Raw genomic sequence first — 27,473 nt, forward strand, 5'->3', positions numbered from 1 at the left:
GATCATAGTAATAGTAGGAATAATAGTACTCAATAAAGTTATAAGTAATAAGTTGTGTAAGTAATTAAAAAAATATGAGAGTAAGTTTTTTCAATGTTTTAGCTAATATCTCCAAACGATTAATTTCAAAATTAAAAATAATTTAGTATCTTAATATCATTTATTCTAAAAACGTAATTTTTCAATCATTACTCCTGTAAACGAGTGATGGGCTTTGAAAGACTTTACCAGGGGCAGTACAATGAGAACGTGATGGGAGATTACATATGGGGTTTAATACGAGAAAGCCCATACAAATATAGGAAAACTACTAGAAATATTCATTGTAACTTTTTTGTTGTTATTTTACATTTTTATGCTATTGTTTTTTATAATTATTTTATTAAAATATTTCGATGGTCAGAAAAAACGTTGTAAAACGTAATTAAACATGAAATTGTATTTTTTTAAATAAAAAAGTAATTTTTCCTGAAAATTCGAAAAATCGCTTTAGTTTTTACAAAAGCAAACTTTGATCGGATTTTTTTTCTTTATTTGTGACTTAGGAGAAACCAAAATATAACATACAGAACCCAGACCCAAAAATCGTGTTGACCAGTGATAAGGAATATTCATAAAATATCTTATTTTTATGTTGCCGTACAGGGGAAAAAATTAAGAGATGATAATAATAAGAATTAGCAAGTCTCAGAATAAAATCCTCATTTTTATATGTCACATCGACTTTACCCAACCACGCATTACTGTGGCTCAGTTTAATTAAATGGGAAAGAAAAAAACAGAAAGCACATATTTTTATTATGTATAATTTCATCCTGCTTACAACGCAATGGAAATATTAAAAAATATATATAAACAATAATGAAATCGAGAAGTGAAGGCATCTGTTAAGAGGTGTGCTGTCCGCCATGAGTAATGTTTAGTATCGCGTGCGTTGCTGTTACGTTTAACAGATGGCGCTGCCTTTGAGAATAAGATAACTGTTTTTCAATTAAAAAGACGCGTATTCAAATGCAACCTTGTGCCGAAATTTTAAAGTAATCGGTGAATTACTTTATAAGATTTTGAACAAACGAAAATTTCCATTTTTATTTATAACGATATTACAGTGCATTTATACAGTCACAACCCTCAGTAATGAGGAATAATACGGAGAAGAATTACAGTAAAAGCATAAAAACAGAAACATAAAAACACTTTTTATACATAATATATCAACTGATGGGCGGCGATAATTTCATTACGTATTTTTTTTTTCAACAAATGAAAAAGATAATTTCAGTCAAACAATATTTAAGGATATTCTAAAAAAAAAAATACATTGCTCTTTTCTTATTTTCGAAATACTTTTTCCACAATCAAATTGACGAGTTTTTTTCGCATTATCAAATGTTTTATATGAAATATCATCGGCGAACCAGAATTTAAAAATATTTTAAAAAATTATTTACGTTGTTATAACGACCACATACGATTTTTCTTCCACAGACAAAACTAACTGGAATATTTTTTCCTATTTTTATTACTTAAATGTTGACTTTGAATTTCTCGAATGTTTTTCGCAGATACATAGTTTGTGGCACATTTTATAGACTTTATAAAATTAAACAACTTAAACCACTTTTTTATTATTAGTAGTACACTTTAACCTACCGGTTTCGACAAGAACCTTGACATCATCAGGGTTTATTAAATTCTAAAACATTAAAAACATTGAAATACTAATAAAATAAAAATTAATTACATTCCCTTACCAAAAAATTGAGTGTGTGAAAGTTTTTGGTAAGGGAATGTAATTAATTATAAACCCTGATGATGACAAGGTTCTCGTCGAAACCGGTAGGTTAAAGTGTACTAATAATAAAAAAGGTGGGTAAAACAAAGTTGTTTATTTTTTTAAAATTAACTTTTAAATTCAAATCCGTCAATAAATTTCTAATATAAAACGGTATTGCAAAATAACGTTTTCTTCTGCATTCTATAATCTAATTTAACTAAAACAAACTTTATTCTAAGCCTCATCCACCTCGGTGGTCCAAAGGGTACTGCATCGGATTGTAGCGTATATAGATCGGTAATTACATAAAGGCAAGGTGATCAAGCCCACCCCCCTAGGAATCAAACCCGGTCTCTAACTTTTTGAATGTTTATATAAACATTTATACAAAAACTCTGTCTCGTCAAAAATCTAAAAAAAAAATACAAAAGGGCCACTGAAACATTTTTATTTTAATCAAGTTAATTGACTCTTTAATGGGGATTACCGCTTTATTTTATTCGCGACTAAATTTTACGCAGGAAAAGAGAAGCCTGGTTCCAACCCTTATGTATGGAAGCGAAGCATGGAATTGGTAAAAGAAGGATGAAAGTAGACTGAATGCAGTCGAAATGCGATCCCTCAGGCGAATGTGTGGCAAAACGATATTTGATAGATGTTCGAATGATGAAATAGAGAAAGAATGCAAGGCTGAGATAAGCATTATCGATAAAATTAAGAAAGGTGTGTTGAGATGGTTTGTACACGTGGAACGTATGAGTGAGGAAAGAACGGTTAAACAAATTTATGAGGCGAATGTAGTTGGAAAAAGAAGCAGAGGAAAACCGAGGATAACCTGGCACAATCAGGTATGTCAAATACTTGAAAGCGGCCGGGTCAGGAGTCGTAATAATCGTCGGGTATGTATGAGGAGATGCATGAATGTAGAAGATGCGAAGAATGTTTGCAAAGACAGAGTGGTGTGGCGTTCAATTCTCTCTGCCTACCCTTGCGGGCAAGGGCTTTTACAGGAACTGACAATATGTATATATATATATATATATATATATATATATATATATATATATATATATATATATATATATGTATATATATATATATATGTATATATATATATATATATATATATATATATATATATATATATATATATATATATATATATATATATATATATATATATATGTATATATATGTATATACAGGAGAAAATGACCAGGTGCATTTTTTACAGAAACGTGATTATTGACATCTAACTAGCTTAATGTTAACCTGGAAAAAATCCCAAAGCGATTTTAATCTTGGAAGTATAATATATTGACTTGTTAAAAATGTCTGACTGCATCGATGACAAGAGTGTAAAAACAGTTAAATGGCCCTCCTGAACATTTTATGTTTTGTTAGTTGGTCATTTTCTCCTGAACGATTACGATATATATATATATATATATATATATATATATATATATATATATATATATATATATATATATATATATATATATATATATATATATATATATATATATATGTATATATATATATATATATATATATATATATACACATAAATCATTCCATATACACACATACGTATCCGAAATATACATGCTTGTATATGGAGAGGTAGATAGATAGGATAGAAAATGGCTTCACATAACGATTAGTAATTTCCGTAGAAAGCAGTCCCACTTGTCTCTCTCGATAAAATGGACATGTCGTGAGGTGATGGAGCCGTGCGCGCGGTGTGTGCGTGGCGTCGGGTGTGTGTGTGTCGTGTTCCTTTGTGGCGCCCGCGGGAGTCGCGCATGCGCGCCCGCGCGCGCCCGGATCGATAGCGCCCGTTTCCCGGCAACGGAGTCGCCTCCTCCCGGCAACCGACCAACCCCGCCGCTTTTTATTATTTTTCTTTGCCCGCTTTAAACCGGCGCGGCACCGTCACCCGGACCGCCTATGCAGGCGAGCGGTGCCACCTCCGACGTGCCCCCCGCCCCCCCTCTCCCCGCCGATCGATCGGCCATCCGACCGAATAAACTGCCACTGCATACTTGTCGATTAGCATCACCTGTAAACACCGGCGTGACGATAACAACGTCTCCCTCGTGCGAATTCAACTATGAATGCGTAACGGACCCATTAGCGCCGTCCACAAAACGTCGCCACCGTTATCTCCGGCGAGATCCGATATTCAATCGATATTCAGATTTGAGACGTTAATTACACCGGAGTAGATAATGGCTAAAACTATCAATATATAAGAAAATACCACCAAATGTTTGAGAAAGCTTACTTTTGACGGTTTAAATGCCTCCCCCGCAAAATTTCCTTATTGGCACTTAAGATAGTTCTTCAAGTTTAATTAATTATTGCTAATTTAGTTATTTTTATCTAGAGCTTTTATACACATACACACACACACATCGCTCACTTCTTTCAAGAACGTCATTTCACAGAATCAAAAAACTTGATTTTTCAAAAAAATAATCCAATGTATTAAAAATAAATATCAAGCCACTTAATGAACTTTTTACTGTGCAACAGATCTTTTAAAGTAAAACCTGAAGGTTTTTTCTCTATTTGAAAAATATTTAGTTTATTTAAAAAATAATCAAACAATACATTTTCTTCAAAATGCAAAAACAACACTTTCTGCCCTGTAGCAGGTAAATATTATGTTAAAAATATGCATCTTTTGCTGGGATAAGGTGCATTTTCTGGGCATTCCGAAAACATACATAACTGAAAATTGACGATTTTTGATTTATGACGTTCTTGAAAGGAGTAAGCGACATCTCTATAATCCGAGCCCCGCTAATTCGAACACTTCTGTAATCCGAACGACCACCCGTCACTCTCGCGCCTCTTAAAAACGGAAATCCGCGCTACCACCAACATTGCTTAAGTTGTTTACGTACCAAGAAATGTTTGACGCTAAAGCAGTAGCAAGTATTCCTCATTCGAGAGCGGTGTCTACCTTAAATACGAGCACATGTCTAGAATGGGCTGATCAAGTGGATATTCCTGTACCAGAGGAGGTTGCTTTTACGTAAATTACGAGACAAAGCTTTTTACTTCCACCTCCGTAGTGTAATGATCAGCACGCTCGGCTACCGTTCTGGAGGTCCCCGGTTCGATTCCCAAGGGGGGTAAAATAAATATAATTTTTTTTCACTGTAATATTTATTCATTATTACCCTGGACTGGTACCTGAAGCGGAGGGCTAATGTGTAAACGATCAAGACAACACTGCGTTTAAATTACGCAGTGCCCTATGCACTATTGGGTGCGGATAAGGGTTATAAAAAAACTCAACCAACTAAAATATTCGATTTGTTTGAAAAAGTTTTAAAAAGTTGAAAAACAATTAACATTTCACAACACATATTTGTTTTATTTGATATAAACACCTTACAGGTTCTCTGTACTGTAATCCAAACGCTCCACTAGTCGGAACCGGGGGTGACTTTTCGGCGTTCGGATTATAGTCCTGCTGAATATATTCTTTTCTGGAAATATTTAGAACACTCGCATTCCAACACCGCGAGTTTTTGGTTCATCCTAGTTTGGTCCTAACGGGGCTATATTCCAGGTTAGTCATCGATATGCCGACTTATGAATTAAAGTTTGATAAAATTATTTTATACTAGCAGTACGAAATAGCTGATAGTACTTAAAAATAGATACATACACACGAGACATTCGAAATATTCTCGGTACAGGTGTGAAGGAGACAGGCTAACATTTTATCTATAGGTGCGATCACCCTTAGTTTCAATGCGATCCTTGCTTCTAGCAAACAATTTTTTTTTCTAGAATGTTTTTGCAGATACTATGTGGCACATTTTATAAACTTTATAAAATTAAAGTACTTTGTTTTAACCACTTTTTTTATTAGTACACTTTAACCTACCGGTTTCGACAAGTACCCTGTCATCATCATACTGTTTTTGGGTGATACCATTAGTTGTTATTTGGAGTTGCTACGCAATGCATAATAAAAATAACATTTAGGATTTTTTACGGAGTGTGTGGAAGGGAATGTAATTATGAGTATAATTATGTATAATTATGAGTATTTTAATGTTTTAGAATTTAAGGAACCCTGATGATGACAAGGTTCTTGTCGAAACCGGTAGGTTTACGTGTACTAATAATAAAAATGTGGTTAAAACAAAGTTGTTTAATTTTATAAAATTTATTTAAACCCTCAACAAAATGTGTTTATATTTAAATGCTCAATAATCAACGCCTTTAATGAGTCATCGTCGAAAAAATTGTTTACCACGAAGGTCTTTCTTTAGATTAGGAATTAGTAAAAGGTGATTTGTGGTCAAATCTGGACCAAGCAAAACATTTATGAATATTCAGCGTACGTAACTACGTGTCCCAGAGGAGCGGGATCCCTTTGGCAACTTTCTCGCGCCTGTTCTTTGATCGTCTTTCTCAGTAGGTGTGGAGTACTATTTGTAGAACTCCATTTTAATTTATAGATATATTAAATGTTAAAATCAAACATAGATTTTTTTTAGTCTCCTAAATTTTACAAATACATTTTTTGTTGTTTCAATGTGTGTTTTCTTTTCACATCTGGTTGTAGTAATGTTTTTTTAAATTCACAATTACCCTGATTGTACTTTTTGAACACCTCTGCATTCAAATTATTTATAATGTGTACTTACAAAAAAATCAATAAGTATGAAATACGTTGTTATAAAAAAATCTAATATCTGTATGCGGCCCTTGTGAAAATTTTAGGTCATCGATGCGGCCCGGGGTGCAATTCGGGTTGGCCAGACCTGTCCTAGAGGATAGACCAGTGATCTCATCTATCCTTTCGTCCTTTATTCTGGTATCCTCAAATCTATTTTTCACGTTTTCTTCATTACTGACTTCGATTAGCTAACCAAGAAGGCCATCTACGCACTCTCTATGATTCATTATTCTACTTCTAAATCTTTGATAATGAAGGAACAGACTTTTTGTATGCTCCTGACATCTCCTTGATGGATGGTTTTCTGACTTTTTCCTTGCTCGATCCGATTGTTATGAAATAAGGTATTAAAACTGCTAATTATAATTATAATACCAATGATAAGAATATGGGGTAGTTAACTAAGCATTCCTTGATATTGACAACGATAAAATATTTCACGTTCTTCGCACATACAGAAAAAATATATACCTACTTAGGTATTAAATCCTCGGACGAATGTGTGGCAAAACGATGTTTGATAGATGTTCGAATGATGAAATAAGGAAAGAATGTAAGGCTGAGATAAGCATTATCGATAAAATTAAGAAAGGTGTGTTGAGATGGTTTGGACATGTGGAGCGTATGAGTGAAGAAATAACGGTTAAACAAATTTATGAGACGAATGTAGTTGGAAAAAGAAGCAGAGGACGACCGAGGAAAACTTGGCACAATCAGGTATGTCAAATACTTGAAAGCGGCCGGGTCAGGAGTCGTAATAATCGTCGGGTATGTATGAAGAGATGCATGAATGTAGAAGAGGCAAAGAATGTTTGCAAAGACAGAGTGGTGTGGCGTTCGATTCTCTCTGCCTACCCCTGCGGGGAAGCGGCGTGATGGTTAGTTAGTTAGTTTATTAAATTAGGCGTCAGAAATATTAATGCTTAAAAATATGTATTCCTCACATTATGTCCATAAAATTCAGTATACAAAAGGAACTTGAAATTTGCCGTACGTGAAAATGGCAAGATGTATATATAAAATAATAAAAATAAAAACCTTGCCGAATACATAAATAAGACAGTGTCCTTTGCTTATTCCTCTAAGGACGAAAACAGGTTTAGACTGTAACATTATATATTTATGGTACCGGCCCGGCGACCTTTGGTTTTTAGGCAAGCGTGCTAATCGATATCAGGCGGGTCAATGGCTGAAAAAGTTTCGGATTCTCAACACACATAGAGGCTAATCTCGGCCATCTACCACCCCGGGATAAATAACTGAATCCGCAGATAGTTTGCTCGTTTCAATAACATCATTTATAATTTAATATCATATTGCTAAATTAAAATGATTTTATATTAAATTATCTAGGATTTTATTTTACATTTTTTATTGTACATTTTGTATACATTACCAATGTGGCAAGTTAACGCGCCTATCTCGAGCAATACGAAATTGGATGGTTATTTCAAAATGAGTGTAATGAAAATATTGGGATAAACGTTGATTTAGCTGTAAGAGGACAAATAAAGCAGATGATTGAATTTGTTTTATGGATTTTGTTGCTGAAATTAGTCTACGAAGAAAGATCTTCAGAAAGCAACTGATTTTGAAGGAGTTTCTAAAAAATCCAAAATGATTAATTGGACAGAATTTAACGTATTTGTCATGCGAGAATTTTATCGTAAAAATTTAAAGCAGACCTTTTTTTATATAGCACTATTTCTGAAGTGAAATGCTCTGCCGGCAATTTCAGCCACTGGTTACCTCTGGTATGGATATGGATTTTGAGGGGGGAAAATAGATTTTTCATTATTTAAAACTAGCTTTACCTGGCCACGCGTTGCTGTGACTCGGATTAAATGGAAAAATAAAAAAAATAACCACACATTCCAAATATGTTTAATTTCACAAAGTTTGTGAAGCAATCAAAATATTAAAAATCTATGAAGCAACCATACAATAAAAAGTGACAGTAGCTGTCAAGAAGAACGCTAGCCGAAATGACGAATGTATAGTATTGGGTGTGCTGCTGTTACGTTCAACAGATGGAGCTGCCAAAGCAGCAAAAATCTGTTTTCATAATAATAAAATATAACATAATTATATAAGCAATAAGCCCGCCAATGTACTTATTTCTTTTCTGTACATGAATTTTAAATAAATAAATAAAATAAAATAAAAACATGTTTTGTGATTTATTTGAGATTTATTAATTATTATTTATTATTTTTTTGGGATTTAAAATTTTGAACAAAAAAAAGTTTACATTTTTATTAGAATAGAATAAATTATAACGGTGTCCATACACCGCGTTTGATAACTTTGCAATATCTGGCAATTAGCTATATAAATTGAATACATGATTGTAATTGTTCATCCGTTATTCTGCTTGAGATAAGGTGAACTTGGAGTTTATGCCCGAGGAGCCACAAACGCCCATGCGAAGAGCTGCATGCGGCTTGCGAACCGCTGACGTAGGCAAATACCTTAATACGCAAAACACAATAAACAACTATGTAAACACGTTTGATTAACGTCCGTGGACGGAGGTTTTACCTGCATTTTCGATAACAGTAATTTGACTCAGTGTTGCACTCACTGCTTGGACACGCTGGATGAAACAAGATTTGTATATAATTATTATTTAATTTACACACACTCTACACCTATTTAGGGGTGGTTTTAGATAAAAGTTGAAATAATCAATTCGTAGATGAGATATGATTACGGAAAAGGATTTTTTCTATTATTGAACCTTTTTATAAGTCTATCGCGTGACGTCGATGGTAGGCATAGATCTAAACTATTGTACGAGCGAAGATAAGTACATAATGTGTACAATATATAGTTTCCTAAGACCATAGAAGTGAAGCGAGCCGATCCACAATCTTTGGAAACAAATAAAAGTATTTCTGCAAACCAGATCCAACGTAAAATTAGAAAAAAAGGAACACACTTTTGAAGAGCTAATAGTTCTGTATAAGTAAACTATTGGAAATAAGCATGTAACCATAAATTGAATGTGTTGATTCAACAACTTTGATCATTTGATAAAATAATCAAACTTTGGTTTTTACCACATGCATTTTTTGGACTATTTTTTGAACCGGTTTCGATAAACACGTTAACTTCTTCAGGGATGGATGCGTACTTAACCATAGTACATATCCATCCCTGAAGAAGACAAGGTGCTTGTCGAAATCGGTTGGAAAAATAGTATAAAAAATTAAAGTGGTTAAAAACAAAGTTGGAATTTTTTTTATTTCAGAAAACTCTTTATTGATCTTATGACTAGGTACTGCTACAATTAAAAAAAAAATACAAATAATATATGCTAAGAGAATCTTACAAAAGGATTTTCGCTTAAAACTGTATCGCATTGAAAAGGTCTATTCTGCGTACATTTTTATAAATGTTTTAAATTTACAAACAAATCATCCACGACCGCAATATTACCAACTATATTTTTATTTTTATTATTATTTATTTTTTTTAATTAAAAAAAAATAAAAATAATTTTTTTTTATATATTTTTTTATTTTTATTTTTATTTTATACACATTACATATTTTTCTTCAATAATATATCGTAGGTGATATTGCTGAGTTAGGTATTGGACAAGGTTTATCAGCTGAATCTAATCCTGATGAATATAGATTTAATTCAGATGGTAAATGGAATGATACCCTTATTCCAAGGCATTTTTACATTGAAATCAAAATCCAGAGAGTGGGAAATAACGGATGCTGAAATTTTAGCTGGCATAGATGGTAAGATTTTATTCAAGTATTCTCTATTAGGTACAGTATATTAATGAACCAATTTAGTATTTCTTCTACTATTCCTTAAGGCAGTGTTCTGCAAACTATATCGATCACACACATAACATTTCATAAAAACTGAATTAATGCGATATGAGTACATATACGTATGGGGGTTTGATTCTGATTCGACATTACTTACCTACATGTTAAGTTATCCAAAAATGATTTGAACACGGACGTAAAGCACATTTAAAAATTCGAATATCATAAAAATACCAATGGATATTATTGCTGTTTTTTAAGCGAGTACAATCTACCAAAATCGTGGCTAAATTCAGTATATAAGTACTTTGTATATTTTTTGTACATTTTTGTCCGCCTTCGTAGTGTAATGGTCAGCACGCTCGGCTACCGTTATCGTTCATAGAAGGTTGGTTTTTAAACTGACTAATATTTCTAATTGTGTTATAAAATATAAACATATTCTTCATGAACTATCCTGAGCGTTTAAATTAAAAAGAAGGCACGATTACAGTCGCTTTCAATTAATTTGTTTTTTTTTCTTTAATTTTTCTTATTCAAATATTTCCGCCTCATTTTTGTAGTACCGTTCAAGTCTCTAGAGAGGGAAGTGGAAAATGAGAAAAAAATTAAAAACAGCGGATTCTACATTGTCGTCTAATTTTTTTAATGAAATTCTTTACATTAGTGAGATGAGTTCTCGTCACAAATTATTATGAGACATGGCCCTTCAAAATTGTGTTATCATAAATGTTTCGCTAGTGGCGTACAACGTCAACAATTTGAGATTAGGAGGATCCTATGAATAATTAGGAAATTAGGAGAGTGGTCGTTAGGGCCAAAGTATATATAAATTAATTTTTAAAATAACGAATATTGTTGCTTTTAGGCATGCACTCAAAGGAGTCTATTTTCCCCTCCTCATTCAGTTCTAGAAATAACAAATTTAATTTTTAAAAAGTCGTAATAATACATAAAATTCGTAATACTAAATAATACATAAGTAAGTGTAATAATAAAACTAAATAATAAAATAATTACTGCCAAGTGCCTAATATTATTAATACGCATGAAAAAACACGTAATATGGAGTTACTTGGGTAAAATAGATGCGAATTCATAAATGTTTGTTTTTGTTGAATGAAAGTTAGCAAAGGTTCAGTGAATAGAAATATAGAGCAAGAAGGAATATACTGTAGCATAAAAACGGGCAATCAATACAACGTACCACCACCACCCCTCGAGAGACATGACAGTATGGCTAGCTATAGCTATAGGTCTATACGTACCACGCCATCTCGTCATAAAGTGTCTGATCCCAGCCTTTAAGGATTTATGAGTATACATGCACTAAATTTTTCCACAATTTGTACTTTTTAAATCATATTTCTTTCTTGTTATATTATTATCACACAATTCAAACATGTGGAATATATAACTATTTATATAGGGTCCGCCATCTAAAGTTTTTTTTTTCAACTAGTGCTTATTTCGTGAATGGTAACACTTAGCTCATGTCTGATTTGACAGATAATTAGTTTTATCCTTCCGCTGAGCGAATATGGTTGTGTATACGCTTGAACAACGCTGGGAAATATTGCGACATTACTTTGAAAATCATGGTAATGTTGCAGAATGTGTGCGAAAATTGCGTACGGTTTTTGGAAGAAGAGAAGCACCGTCAGCTCCGTATGTTCGTTATCTTGTGAAAAAAGTGAAAGAAACTGGCATCCTCATCGATAAACCAAAGCGTGAAAAGCCAAAAACAGTGCGTACACCCGAGAATATCGATGTTGTGGCAGAAAGTGTGCGTGAAGCGCCATCAACATCAATTCACCGTCGTTCTCAACAATTGAACATTTCGGAGACATCATTGAGACGAATTTTGCATAAAGACCTTGGTATGACGCCATACAAAGTCCAATTGGTTCAGGAGTTGAAGCCAACTGACCATCCAATGCGTTTTCGCTTCGCTGAGTGGGCCTGCGATCGACTTACAGAAGATGCCGATTTTGCCAAAAAAATCATCTTTTCGGATGAAGCTCATTTTGATCTTGGCGGGTATGTAAACAAGCAAAATTGTCGTATTTGGGGCACAGAAAACCCGCACGCATACATTGAAAAGCCGGTACACCCAAAACGAGTCACTGTTTGGTGCGGATTTTGGTCCAGAGGCATAATTGGGCCATTTTTCTTTGAAAATGAGCAAGGAGTGGCCGTTACAGTCAATGGCGATCGTTATCGGGCCATGTTGAACGGATTTTTCAAATTGAAGAGGAGGATATTGGCAACATTTGGTTTCAACAGGACGGCGCTACGTGCCACACAGCCGAAGCTACACTCGATGTTTTTTATAGCATTTTCAAAAAAAAAAAGTTATTTGGCGGACCCTTTATGTCTGACGCCCGGCAGGTTTTGATTATATTGGGTCATATAAAAAGTCTGCGATTTTTTGGTACATTTTTACGCGAGTTCTTTTGCCTAGAATTTTCACTCATGAATTACATGAAATTATAGTAACTTTAAACATAAAGAGTAAATCCACTCACGAGTATGCATAGGCTATGAAACTTAAAAAGTTGAAGCCTGAGTAGGGTCATGAAAAGCGGTGTTGCATAAGTCGTAGCAAGATTTCAGAGTCATTTGGACGTTAAGTAATTTAAAAAAAAAACCGTCGAAAAACTTGGCCAAGTGATTTTCAGCGGCTTTTCGGTCGACTAATTTTTTACCATCATGAAATTTTTACAGAGACCGAAACAAGTAGTAATCAGACAGTGAAAGATAAGGACTATACGATGGATGCATCAAAACTTTCCAACCAAGTACCATCAATTAGTTCAGAGTCTTCAAAAATGTGTGTGGCCGGGCATTGTCATGATGGAACACAACTCCCATTCTGTTGGCCAATTCTGGTCGTTCTTTCTGGATTGCTTCGTTCAAACGGTCAAGTTGCGCATAGTACAGGATTAAATTGATGGTTTCGCCAGGTTACAACAACTCATAATGGACAACTCCCTTCCAATCCCACCAAACACTCAACATAACATTGTTTGCCGATAATCCAGGTTTTGAAGTCGTTTGTGGAGGGTCACCAGTCTTTGACCATGATCATATTTATTTGATATTCTCGTATTTTACCCACTTTTACGGATTTTTACGGATATTCAAATGATTTCAAACTGCCATGTGGTTGATATTTAGTGTCTCCGCTATTTCATGTCAGTCTTGCTCCACCAATTTAAAAATTTCATCGTCTTTTTCTATGACTAGCCGACCAGAGGGAGATGCATCTTTGACATCAAAATTTCAGGAACGGGATCAATCAACTAACAACTTCTGGGTCCTTCGTTTACTCAAAGCATTCTCACTTTACAAAATTTTCGGCATTTTTTGCAAGGTTTGCAACCTTTTTTATAGTAAAAAAGCATCGCGTAGCGTATTTTTTCATATATTTAACTCATTTTCAAATCAATATTACTTTTTACAAAAGCAATGAAATGAAAAACTATTTTTACAATAATGTCCCCTTTTAAGCTCATGTCCATTTGAAACAATCAGGCGAGTGTTGCCTGATATATGGGCATCACCATCATCTATTTTTATGACATATTATTTTTATTTTGTTAACGGATATGCTGTTTTTAAAGGATTTACGGGTTTATACGACACGTGATTAACGATTATCAAGAATGACACAACGCGGAATGAAGGAATTATGAACTATATTTTATAATTTTAAAAAAAATAACAAAGTTTGACTACGGTCCTCAAATTATCCGAGGACAGGTATACCTGTAATCCGCCGAAATCCAGGATATCCCAGCAATTCATGGCACCACATCGCCGTAACACTCCAACGAGTATTTAGAAACTCGGTTATGAGTGCAGTACTTTACAGATTGCATTCTATGCACGAGTTACCATTCATCAATTGATCACTTATTCAATAAGCTGAGATTGATACGATAAACTGATGTGGTAATCAACTCCTTTGGAAGGGGGTGGCAAAACAGTTTTATTCACCTCGGTTGAAAAACAATTTAAATATCATCTCGTATTGAACGTTTTCTCCTCGTGAATTAGTAAGCGGAGTAATCTGGGTCTTACTTAATCCTACGAAAGATTGTTCAGTTCCAGATATACTGAAAGTACATAAACTTCCTTGCTTTACTTTTCATCCGATAGAAGATAACGCGAGGTAACTGTAATCCTCTTGTATTATTCGGATTAGACTCTACCGCGGAAAGTTTATGTTTTAAAGTTCCCAGCGGCGAATGTTAATATTTACACGTAAGATTTCCATGAAACAATTTCGAGAAATCGTCAATAATCTTCCATCACGAACTGCGAAAGTGTCCTTCGCTTAAACAAATATGTTAAGTACAGTGGGATGCAGAACTAAGTTGATACTTCGTACCAATGTGAATGTATTTCTCTCAAAATATTTGTAGTAAAAATATTTTATTTGTATTTATTTGTTTATTTGTAGCCAAAAGTATTGTAGAACGCTATTTTGAAGTTTGAAGTCCCCGTAACAATATTTTTTTGGTGATATGGTTACTATTGTATGTTTCTTGTGATGAGGATATCACGCTACGTATATACATGTATATGGGAGCAAAATTATTTATATTAAAAACAAACAAAAAGTTAAGTGTTGATATCATAAAAAGAAAGATAATAAATTTATTTGAAATTTATATGCATTTGAAATGCATTACTCTGATTTCATGAGATAGAAAAAATATTTTAACAAGGCGAGATAATCCAGATTTGTGAACAAGTATTTGGACACACTCAAAATGATGCCTTCATGTGTTCAACGTTCAAAAGAATAAAAAAACAATTATAATTAATTAAAATGAAACTTTGTTTTAAAATCATTATAAGTATTTTATTATAACTTAATTATAATGTCTACCGGTTTCGAAGCTAACCGCTTCTTTATCAAAACTGATTAATACTAGTATTAATAGTATTAATCAGTCTTGATAAAGAAGTAGTTAGCTTCGAAACCGGTAGACATTATAATTAAGTCAAAATAAAATATTTATGGTGATTGTAAAATAAAGTTACATTTTAATTATAAAATGAAAAATCACAAAGTTAGTGCTTCAAATATAAATTATACAATTATAATTATTCAAATGACCAGTGAAACTTGTTAACTCCACGTGAACATATCACACAATGAAAAATGTAGGGGCGTTTTTGTTTTTAATAATATTCAAAGTTTCCACAGAAAACATAGTTTACGAGTGCGATTGCGAAATGCTAAATGCAACTAAATGAATTATTGACAAATTTAAAAAAATCAGCAAAAGAATGTAATTTGTATTTACGATCCTATAGTTGTTCTCACTGTGTGAAATGATCATTAGTAAAAATACGAGTGTATAACTCAAAATTTACTTAATTCAAATAAAATTAGATAGACATACTCAAACGATTGTTGAATATCAATAATGTGTTTTTTTCCAGAAACTGCACATGATAAGATTTAAAAAAAACTTTAAACAAGAATTTTTTTTTTTTAAAGACACGTTTGACCATATAAACTAAATATATTGTATATTAAATTTTATATCATAACGCCATTCTTTACGTACGTCTCCTTGTTAATTAAAACAATGCGAGCACAAACGAAATAGTCCAAGAACGATATACAGGTTGACATTGGGATTTATGTACTTTAGTCAAACCGAGCCTCTATTATATAGTGTAATAAGATTGTAACTGTGATTGTTTTTAAACACTAATAAAATAAAACATGAACGTAAAATATGTACAGTGTAAATAACGATGGCATAATACAATAGATAACAAAAAATATAAATAGTCAATAGTTGCAACAACAATACTTCTCGGAAATAGAGTAATTCAACAGTTGGATCAATTCTGTTATCTGGGTAGCACGCTAACATATAACAATAAATGTACCCTAGACATAAAAAAGAGGATAACACTAGCCAAGCAAACTTTTATGAAAAAGTACAGCCTCCTATCAAACAAACATTTAAAAATTGAAGTAAGAAAAGGATTCATAAAGGCTTTTGTTTGGAGTGTTTTGTTGTATGGGTGTGAAACCTGGACCATCCAAAAGTACGAAAAAGACCGGCTTGAAGCATTTGAGATGTGGGTTTGGAGGAAGATGACCAAAACATCATGGGTCGTAAGGAAGTCCAACGAAAAGGTGTTGCAGGACGTTCGTTCGTTTCGTTCGTTTTCGTTTTCCCAAGAATCTTGGGAAAACGAATAAGAGGCCGCCCAAGAACTTCATACTTCCAGGATTTGAAGCGGCTCATGGACGTCTCCTATTCGCAGCTCAAGAGGATGGCGACTGACAGAGACAAGTGACTGACACAACAAGGCGCTGCCTTTAGAAAATGATGATGATGAGTTGCAATACTCAATATAAATAGTCAATAGTCAATAGTTGCAACTGAAGAGGGCAACAGGTTCTTGCCGAAACTAGTTGGCTAATAAAAATGTGAGTGGATCAAAAAACAGTCTTTTTATTTCTCAAAATAATTTATCAATATGATCCACAAAGTTAATGCTTTCAATATTCAAAACAGTCTTTAGTTGTTTTCAGTAAATTCACAGTGTATATCCTTTAAATTTTATTTAAAAATATTTTTGAAATAGCCGAAAATATTTTTATCAAATAGGTATAATTTTTATATTCAAACTTCATCTATAAATATAAATAACTTCGCAAAATGTACAGGTTTTTTTTTAAAAGTAACACGCTAACGAAATTTAATTCAGGGTAATATAATTGGTGGTACATTTTTTTATAATAAAGTTTTATTAATATGTCATTCATAAATAAATGGTTTATAATACACATATCGCTCACTCCTTTCAAGAACGTCATACATCAAAAAACTTGATTTTTCAGAACGTTTTTAAAGTTTAAAAATATAACACAATGTATTAAAAATAAATATAAAGCCAATTCTTGAACTTCTTACTGTGCAACAGATCTTTTTAGGTAAAACCTGATGGTTTTTTTCTCCATTTGAAAAATATTTAGTATATTTAAAAAAATAATTAAACAATACCTTTTCTTCAAAATGCAAAAACAAAAGGAGTGAGCGATATGTAAGTATGAAATTACTGCATTGCGATGCCTTGGGTGCGCGAAGCGGGAACCTTGCTTACGATGGCAAAAATAAACCTTTAGTGTGTGTGCGTGTTTTTTTACGAGTACCTATATGAATATGCGAGAACTGAGCAAATCTGATTCAATCTTTAAGAACGAGTATACTTAACGTAAAGTTAATACAACATTTTGAGTGTGTCCAAATACTTGTTTTTTTTCAGCCTATGACGGTCGTCAGCCCCGTAAATGCCCAGACTTCCATATTCTTCTTCATCTTTGATAAGATGTCAAAAAATCTTTTTTTTAGAGCGTACCATGCCATCGATACCGCAACTGCAAAGGCGCGCAAGCCAAATTTAATGCAATGCTTGCGAGCTATAACATTTGCAATTGCTATAACGTAGACGTCTGAATCAGGTAAGTCTGGTTCAGGTAGCTTTTTTTTAAATACTGTCGCTTTCTTGTATTGTAAGTCTTAGTTAAGGAATTCCAAAAAGTTTCCGTGCTGCATTTAATATTGATTGTGGGAAAACATTTTATTGTTCAGTAAATCCGAATATTTACTGTTTCAATAATCCACCTAGATGCCACAAATGCATCCGTCAACTGACGGGAATCAACAATCACAGGCAAAGTTTTGCAAATGGTCTGAGTTGACATTAGCTGATGATTTTTATATCTAGGAAGCATGTTCACAAGGGATGGAAAAGTGGATAAGGATAATGAGAAAAGGGTGAATGCAGGGAATAGAATAAGTGGTGCTTTGAACAGAGTGATTGCAAATAAAAATATGTCCATGGAAGCCAAGCTAGCGGTTCACAACGGCGTGCTGGTACCGGCACTAATGTATGGGAGCGAAACATGGAACTGTCAAAGTAAGGATGAAAGCAGAGTGAACGCTGATGAAATGCGCTCCCTCAGACGAATGCGTGGAAAATCATTGTACGACTGAATTAAAAACGAAGATGTAAGAAAGAAATGTCGATCGGATCAATCAGAATCTAAAATCTGGTGGTGTCAAAAGTCTGCGTAATCGGAGGGCATGTATGACATGTATAACAAATTCGTCAGAGATGCACAGCTTTCTTTAGATGCTCTGGAGCCGTATTTTGCATCGATTCATACACATGTAGACAGAGTTAACATCCTACCTTTTCGGGGAAGCGTAATCAGTGGAGTAGTGGAATGATGTGCCTGAATTTAGAAACTTCAAATTAGTTCTGACTAGATGTATGAATGTGAAGGAGGCGAGGAGTGTATGTCAGGACAGAAGAGTGTGGCGTACCATCCTTTCTGCCTACCCCTGCGGGGAAACGGCGTGATGGTAGTAGGAGTAGTAGCACATGTTATTTTGCTAATTTTAGTTCCGAAAGAAATATTAAAATCATTAAGGCGGAGACTGGCCGGAGCATTTCGTTGTAACGTGACACGTTACGATGCGAGCATTCAGGCAGTCAGCACACCGAACCGAGCGCTCCATCCATAGTTTCGGATGCTCGGTGATGCTAGCCGCGAGCGATGTTACCACGTTATGTTACGATGAAATGCTCCGGTCAGTCTCCACCTTTACAAAAACTAATTAGTAGATTAACAGGTGCTACAAACGATATTGCGTATTAAGTAGCGTCGTATTATAAATACAATTCTGCAGTTTGGGTGTGGCTTTCACAAGCAGTTCTGTTTTTGCCGAGTTCGATGCTAACTCGTTTTCAAGTATCCATTCTCCGATATCCTCTTTGCATTTATTCATGGCATCAACCAGTTCATCTTTCTATCCCGGATTACAATCAATTTTATAATAATTGTAATTTTATAACGTTCTCTACATCTCTAGTATAGAGAAGGTATAAGAGAGGACCTAGAACAGAACTTTCATTCATTCACAGAATTCATTCACAGTGAAGCGCCCTTGAGGTATTTTTTTAAGAAAATGGCGCTATATAAGTTATCCAAATTTATTATTATTATTAACTTTGGGGCGTTCCAATCGAGACTGGATGATGATATGAAATAAATTCTTAAAACACTCTCATTATCATTCATCGTTCACTTTATGTAATACCTCTTTAATATACACAAAGTGAACGATGAATGATAAGGAGAGTGTTATAGTGCCATACCACAAAGTTAACAATGCTTTTAGCTTTTACCATTTTCACTCATGAATTACATGAAATTATAGTAACTTTTAATATAAAAAGTAAATCCACTCACGAGTGGGCATAGGCTATAAAACTTAAAAAGTTGAAGCCGAAGTAGGGTCACGATAAGCGGTGTTGCATAAGCCGTAGCTAGATTTCAGTCACTTGCAAAAAAATGCTTTTAAGTACAAAATATAAATGAATACAATTCAACCGAATAACATATTTACGCTCGCGAAGGTAACATAAGCAACACCATGCACGTGCTTTATAACAAATGCCGAATGTTTTCCTTAACTGTTTCGGCAGAATATAATGGTGATCTGTGTAAAAATCAGCAAATTATGCTACCAAGATCTACAGCAGATATTTAGTTAGATATTTTGTAGATAATTGACAGTATTCTCACTAAGCCTGTCTGTAGAGTAGAATCGTGTGTATTCTGATTGCCTCTCTGAATAAATTTAAAAAAAAAACACACTCGTGACAACAATTATTCCTAATATTTTGGATACAACAGGAATATTTTTATGCTATTGTAATTTTCCTACACCGATAGGTAAATTTTTCTGCCTACACTCCTCGTCATATAATGCATAGAGTTTCCTTTTTTCAAACGGCTAAGGGCGCATGTTTGTCTATAAGGTTGAAACGTACGTATGTTATAATAGTACAAATCAGGCAGCTGGATGGCATTCTTTAAACTAGAATCAGTATACAGACCAATGAAAGATGTGCAAATGTAAATTTTTAATTGATTTATACCTTATTAATTAAAAAATATATATATTGAAGGTAACTAAAGCAGGACATTGAAATATATATATATATATATATATATATATATATATATATATATATATATATATATATATATATATATATATATATATATATATATATATATATATATATATATATATATATATATATATATATATATATATATATATATATATATATATATATATATATATATATATATATATATATACATATATATATCAGTTTAAGCAGAAAAAACTATATCGTATGCGTGAATAAAATTTTAAAAAACTTTTGTTTTTATAAATAATATTTGAGGTTCACCAACAATGATTGGTATTTGTTATTCGTATGTACAAGGACAAATCGATTGATCAAACAGTTTTTTTTGCTATCGCGTCCGCGGATTCCGAAAAAAAGCGGTTTTGAAAAAACGAGTTTAAAGATTTTAAAAACAAAAAGTTATAGGAAACTTGTTACACTTGTGATATATAAAGCAGAGCCTTAACATCCTTGCTACATTTGTTATTTTCAATTTATTAAAGTCTAGGAGCTGTTCAAGCGTCATAAGCTCTGGTTGTGTTACGAAGCTACTGCTATGTTACGTAATTGAGTTTCTGTCGAGGATTTTTGCACTGATGTCTAACAAAGACGTGTCTCGTTTGTTAAAGCCTTAAATTTGCATTTAAGCGTTCATTCAAAACACCAGCAGTTTAGCATAAGAGCGGGTATTTCGACGATTTTCATGTCGAATTTCGAATATTAATTAAAGCTCTTAAAAACATTAAAAATGATATAATTAAAGCTTGTCCGCCTCCGTAGTGTAATGGTTAGCACGCTCGCCTACCGTTCTGGAGGTCCCGGGTTCGATTCCCAAGGGGGGTAAAATAAATAAAAGTGATTTATTCACTGTTACATTTATTCAATATTACCCTGGACTTCATACCTGAAGTGGAGGGCTGATCACCTTTCCTTCATGTGTAAACGATCAAGATAACACTGCGTTTATATAACGCAGTGCCCTATGCACCATTGGGGTGCGGATAAGGGTTTTATTATTATTATTAATTAAAGCTTGTATTTCTTCCATATTTCTAATAAAAAATTAGGTGAAAACATTAGCGGATCCTTGATGCCAGAGTGTACTGAATCTGTAGAGAGAGCTAATAAGGAATTGTTTGACGCGAGATGGTAAACAAGGTTTCTCATTATCATTTGTACTTGTTATTTAGACGATCTAAGCCATAACTATTTTCGGATAGGCAAATAGTGTATATTAAATACCTACTAGTGCTAGGTTTGAGAAATAATATTCTCTGGCAAGGTTCGCGCGCCGCAAGTTGGCGAGGACTTGCTATAAAGGACCGAGGATAAAGTAACTTTACATTATGTGACCCAAGGTTAGTGTATTTAGTTCAACGAAGCAAATTGGCTCAAAGGAGTTTCGAACAAGTATATAAGTGGATACAGGACCGTGATTACAATGGCAAATATATAGGTACATTTAAAAAACGATAGATAATAAATTCGACACGATTGGGCCGCGTACAACCGGGTGCATGTTTAAACTGCTAAATATTGTGAATAATATGCAACAGACTGGGATGCTCAACACGTAAGATTACACACACAAAAGATTAAGACATTTAAAACCCGAATAATGGTGTTTTTAACTAACTTTAGTAATTTTGGGCACAATTTTTTTGCGTGTTGTCCATCTCCATAGAGTAGTGGTCAGTGCATTTGGCCACTGCACTGGAGGTCCTGGGTTCAATTCTCAGGGGAGTCAATATAAAGTGATTTTCACTCTAATATAATACCCTGGACTGGTACCTGAAGGGCAGGGCTGACGACCTTTCCTTCGTGTATTTAACGATCAAGATAACCTGCTTCTATAAGAGTCAGTGCCCCAAGCACCATTGGAAGCGAAAAGGGGTTAGAAGTAAGAACTACTTCTTTAATAAAAATAGAATAATAATTAGTTTTCTTTATTTTGAATACATATTTTGGGACTAATTTTGAGTCTTGGATCGTCAGTTGTCGGCTCCATCCGTGTAAACTAAATGTAGGGGCTTACCGAGTAGTAGGGCAATTGCCCCCCGAGGGGGCACGAGGGGGCCGTGGCGCGCACACCCTGCCAGAAAGTGCTCCGCCGACTATTCAGCGCCGCGCACTCCCGGACCCGACCATCTCACAGCTCATAGCACACTGCGCACAGACCGCGTCTCTAGTTTTTTGCACTCACTCCGCACACAGTAGCACGTCGCGCGAGAGTCTCGGCTTAACTAAGTCCATGTCGACTGCATCTGAAACAGAATTCATTACTTAGTACGAGAAATGACACCCCGACGATGAGCGCACACTGAAGTTCAACGCTATCCGAGTCAGGATTGATTCGATAGTATTAAGCCGAATAGATTTAGATTCAAGTCCTTCAGTCCAGGCGGATTATTTATAATATTGGCCCAAACATGTCACTGTAAAATCGACAAACCAAGGTTTTGAAAGACGGACGAAGGTTTTACATAATTTATTTCCAATTCGGTATTCCCCATCTGGGTTTGTCGCAAAAGCGTCCAGACAAAATTAAACGTGTCGTACCTAAAGTGACGAAAATAACATACATAATTCGTTCGAAACTCTGTAACATAACCAGTAAAAATGCAAATGTTGAATATTTTATATTATAAATTTCAGCACACCGAAATTTATTGACAAACAATAGTATTGTTAAACGTTTAAGACAGAAGCCAAGAATATAAAATATATTATACAAATATACCGTGGACGCACAGAACAAAACCATTTTATTATACGTAATCATTCAGTAATTTTCAGCGCCTATCGATTATTGACTACATACACTGAATTATTAAATAACATATCATCCATTGTTCGACATGACAATAACATAATTTGATACTACGTTTAAAACTTTTCTTTCACTTCCCTACAATATTTTTCATAAATCTAGTGTCCAAAATTTGTGTATATCCACTTTCCATTCCTTCACATAACGTATCATTCTTCAGTAATTCCTGACTACGAAGTAAATTATCCCTCCTCGTAAAAAACGCACTCTACGCGTTTTTAAGAAGCACCAGAAATATTACTATCTTACCACGGAATGCTGTCAGTCATACCATCTCCCTTGTATTCCTCTCCCTCTGTCCCTAACTAATCCTACTTCCAAGTCATCTTACTATAATCTTGGTAACATCCATGGTGAAGCTTCAGATATTTTATTCCAATTTACCTATCTCCCTATAAACTGGCATTACGCAATAGCTTTCTAACAGAAAGACTATTAATGTAATTTAGTGACAAATTTATGTAATGTAGAACATACTTTCTAGTAATATTATGTATTTGAATGTCTGAATTTTTTGTCTCTTGAATTTTGCTGGTAAAAGCCCTCCGGGCGTTTATGTATTTTTTTAAAATAAATCCCCCAGGTGCAGCAATGTAACTACGTTGAATTTATTAATTACTACCTGTCCACTAACCCAAACACTAAACTGACCTATAGGTACTATAAAAATGTCCGTCTCCGTAGTGTAAAATTGTCAGCACGCTGGGCTACCGTACTGGAGGTCCCGGGTTCGATTCCCAGGGGGGGGGGGGGTCAAATAAATATAATAAGTGATTTTTTCACTCTAATATTTATTCAATATTACCCTGGACTGGTACCTGAAGCGGAGGGCTGATCACCTTTCCTTCATGTGTTGATGATCAAGATAACACTGCGTTAATATGATGCAGTGTTTTATGCACCATCGGGTGCGGATGACGGTTTAAAAAAAAATGGTTTGCTTGGTTTCGTTTTGCAATAAGCCCCCCCAATGCACAAAAAGTTCAGTAAATAAATATTTACTCGCTATTTTCAAAAAATCACCGATATAAACTGAAAAAAGCGAATACTTAATATACAAATAACAGAGGCTCATATTCGCATATGTTTATTTGTTCTGTCAGCATTGTACGAGTATATCAAGAGCGTAGTGATAAATCAAATTTAAATACGTTCTTCTTTTTCGTGCCAGCAACACGGCTCTTAGATTACGCCGCGCAAAGTACGGCGACGTCAATTGCGCGACTGCTTAAATACGTTCATTTACACCAACCAAGGCGGCAAAATCATATGTACAGAAAGTTATATAAAGATAAAAAAGATATAAGCAAATAGTACGGTGATATATGACTTTTCAGCTTTTCAGTTTTTCAGCTATTCAGCTAGAATGTTAAAGCCGTACAATTCTGGTGGTTAATCGAAGGGACTAGTACCCACGGATCGAAAATCCTCAGAAGACAATCAATAAATAGTAGGTAAAAAAAGGTGCGTAACTACTGAAGGGTTTAACCTTCCCTTCCCGGTGTTGTGTACCTAATAAACATTGCTTCAAATAACCATAATATCTGTATAAATATAATAAATACAAGGCTAAGATTTTAGGTATTCCTCCATAGCATATGTACGCATTGATTTAAAAAATAATATTAATATTAATCAGAATTTATCGGGTACATCGGAGGTATTATACAGTATCTACTCAATGAATTAGGGCCACGCAGAATTTCGCGCAATTTCTCAATTCAAACAGGAATAACTCAGAGAAAACCTTGAATAAAACAACATTGAATTTTATTTACACATGAACACTTTATTACGCTTAAATTATGCATATATTTTCATATAAATAAAGTTAGTATTTAGTATTTCCACCTTTGGCAGAAATAACTGCCTCAATTCTTTTTGGCATACTTAAAATGCACTGTTTTATCATATTTTTTATTTCTTCGTCTTCTGACCAAATTTTTTGAATATTTTTTTTTAGACAGTCTACTGTCGGATTTGGAAATGAGTATACCTTATTTTTTAACATGCTCCATACGTTTTCTATAGGATTAAGGTCCGGAGAATTTCCAGGCCAGGGGAGCAAAGGCAGATTTTTGTTAGACAAAAATTTTATTATTGATTTAGCCCGGTGGCAAGGTGCCCCATCCTGCATGAAGGTGTATGAACCTTCTGTTGGGTCGAGTGTATGGTAGAAGGGCAATAAAATTCGTTCGAGGACCTGCTTATAGGAATTTTGGTTCATTGTTCCTTCCACGAAAAACAACGGCCCAGGTAAATTGTTAATAATACATGACCATATCATTGTTGCAGGGGGGTGTTTGATAACTTTTACCACACAGGCCTCATTGTAACGTTCCATTGGTGTTCTCCTGACGAATCGACGGCTCTCTGTCACGGCTTCTAACCGGCACTCATCACTAAAGATGACCTGAAAAATAATGAAAATTTAAGTTTAATTCAAATATATAAGTTTATTTACTAAAATAATATGTTGAAAATTCAATTTAAATACATACCTTTTTCCAATCATCTACCGAGTGATTTCGATGTAGCCTGGCCCATTTTAATCGATCCGCTTTCATTCGTGGTGTCAATTTTGGTACTTTTACAGGGCGCCTGCATTTCAGATTTACTTCGTAAAGACGTCGCCTCAGTGTTGATACCGATATATTTATACCCTCTTCTTCCAATTTTATTTTTAATGTTTTTGCTGATGCACTACGGTTTTCTAAGGCACTTTGAACGATTTTTCGATCAGTCCTCGGTGTTGTTTTTCTAATCCTACGACAGTTCTTTCGCCGATTGCTGGTGGCGGGTGACTGATTTTTTATTGATTTTGAAATTCTGTCCACTGTTTGACGAGAAACGTTTTCTTTTTTTGAAATTTCTCTATTAGATAGTATTCCTAATTTCAGTAGCACTATAACACTAGACTTTTTTTCCTCAGAAATGTCCTTACTTTTTCCCATTTTGTCCTTTTCAAAAAAAACACGTGTGTTTACAAAAAAAAAATATACTTTATGAACTAAAATTAAAAATTAAGTTTTTTTCACAAGACACGATAACTATATAACCTTTCTGAACAAAACAACAACCAGAACTCAAGAAACTTCACTAATAAATGAGATAGGACTATTTTTTGAACTTTCAACTATCTGTCTACCTGTGATAATTAGGGACCTTTCTCAGAAAAAGGGTTTGAAATTTTGTAAAGGCTTAAATAATCCAGGTATATTTTACATATTATTGAAGGTAATATACATGATATTAGATGTCAATAGAAAACTTAAAGTATTTATGTAAAATAAATATAATAATCCAAAAGATTTCAGAGTATTCAAAAAAATAATGGGTGGCCCTAATTCATTGAGTAGATACTGTATGTATAAACAGCGCGTGAAGACTGTGCGGGAACCGCGACACTATATTCGCATCTCACTCTTGCATACATGCACAATGTAAGCGTGAGGAGCTCAAAGCTCAATGTTCTCTAGCTAGCGGTCAGTAGCTCTTAAGCTCCCGACAAGAGCAGACCTATGCTTGTTTCGTGAGCGTTGTCAGATGGTTTTTAATGTTTTTAGCAAATAAATGTAAATTATTATAATTTTTGACTTCATTTATAATTAATTACGGGGCTTAGCTATGAATGTCCGTATTTTTCTTATTTAAAATCGCTAATATTTTACTGTATAGTGACTACCCAACACCGGGACGCGCGTTTTATTTTAGCACCGGAAGGGAAAGGTTAACATCTACCTCAATCACGTTTGTATAGATTCAAAATGACCTAGAAATGCATAGAAATGTAAATTGACCTAGACTTACATTTCTATTCTACAAATAGGAAACGGAGTGAACAAATTTTGATTTTTTAAAACAAAAATAAAAATAAAGTTTTCGATTTTATGAAATAATAAAGTAATCGGGACATTGTTTTTCCCCAATTTGGGTTAATTGACCTAGATTTTTGGGGGATTCTGAAAATTGGCATTGGCAACGCTGCAAATATGTACAATAATTATAAACGTACGACTGTACCTACACACGTGTATGCAATATCATTTAGTAACCCGGGTGTGCAAGTTTACATTTTATAACACACGGTATAAATCTTTATGAATACATTCATAACATACAATGTGGGGGGTAAGAAAATCGTTCTCTGAGATATGTAGATGTTTCTTAGAAAACAGTCATACCTTAAAGCGAAGTCGTTCAAATATATTTGTAATGTCTGTTTAATATATAATTTGTAATGTAAGTCCGCCTCCGTAGTGTAATGGTCAGCGCGCTCGGCTACCGTTCTGGAGGTCCCGGGTTCGATTCCCAGAGGGGGGTCTAATA

General features: G+C 34.1%; 1 protein-coding gene across 2 annotated transcripts in view; it reads right to left on the reverse strand.

Moving 5' to 3' along the window:
* LOC148305796 (uncharacterized) overlaps positions 1–27,473 on the reverse strand; it is an 82,707-nt gene that overhangs the window by 29,317 nt on the left and 25,917 nt on the right. For both annotated transcript variants that reach the window (XM_088266106.1, XM_088266105.1), the window contains exon 2: positions 22,350–22,578. The gene's annotated coding sequence lies outside the window, so the exon portion shown is untranslated. The remainder of the gene's footprint in view (positions 1–22,349; positions 22,579–27,473) is intronic.

This window comes from Brachycentrus maculatus, unplaced genomic scaffold (assembly GCF_059751285.1).
Source record: "Brachycentrus maculatus isolate JH-2025_06_01 unplaced genomic scaffold, ASM5975128v1 h1tg000261l, whole genome shotgun sequence".
Classification (NCBI taxonomy): domain Eukaryota; kingdom Metazoa; phylum Arthropoda; class Insecta; order Trichoptera; family Brachycentridae; genus Brachycentrus; species Brachycentrus maculatus.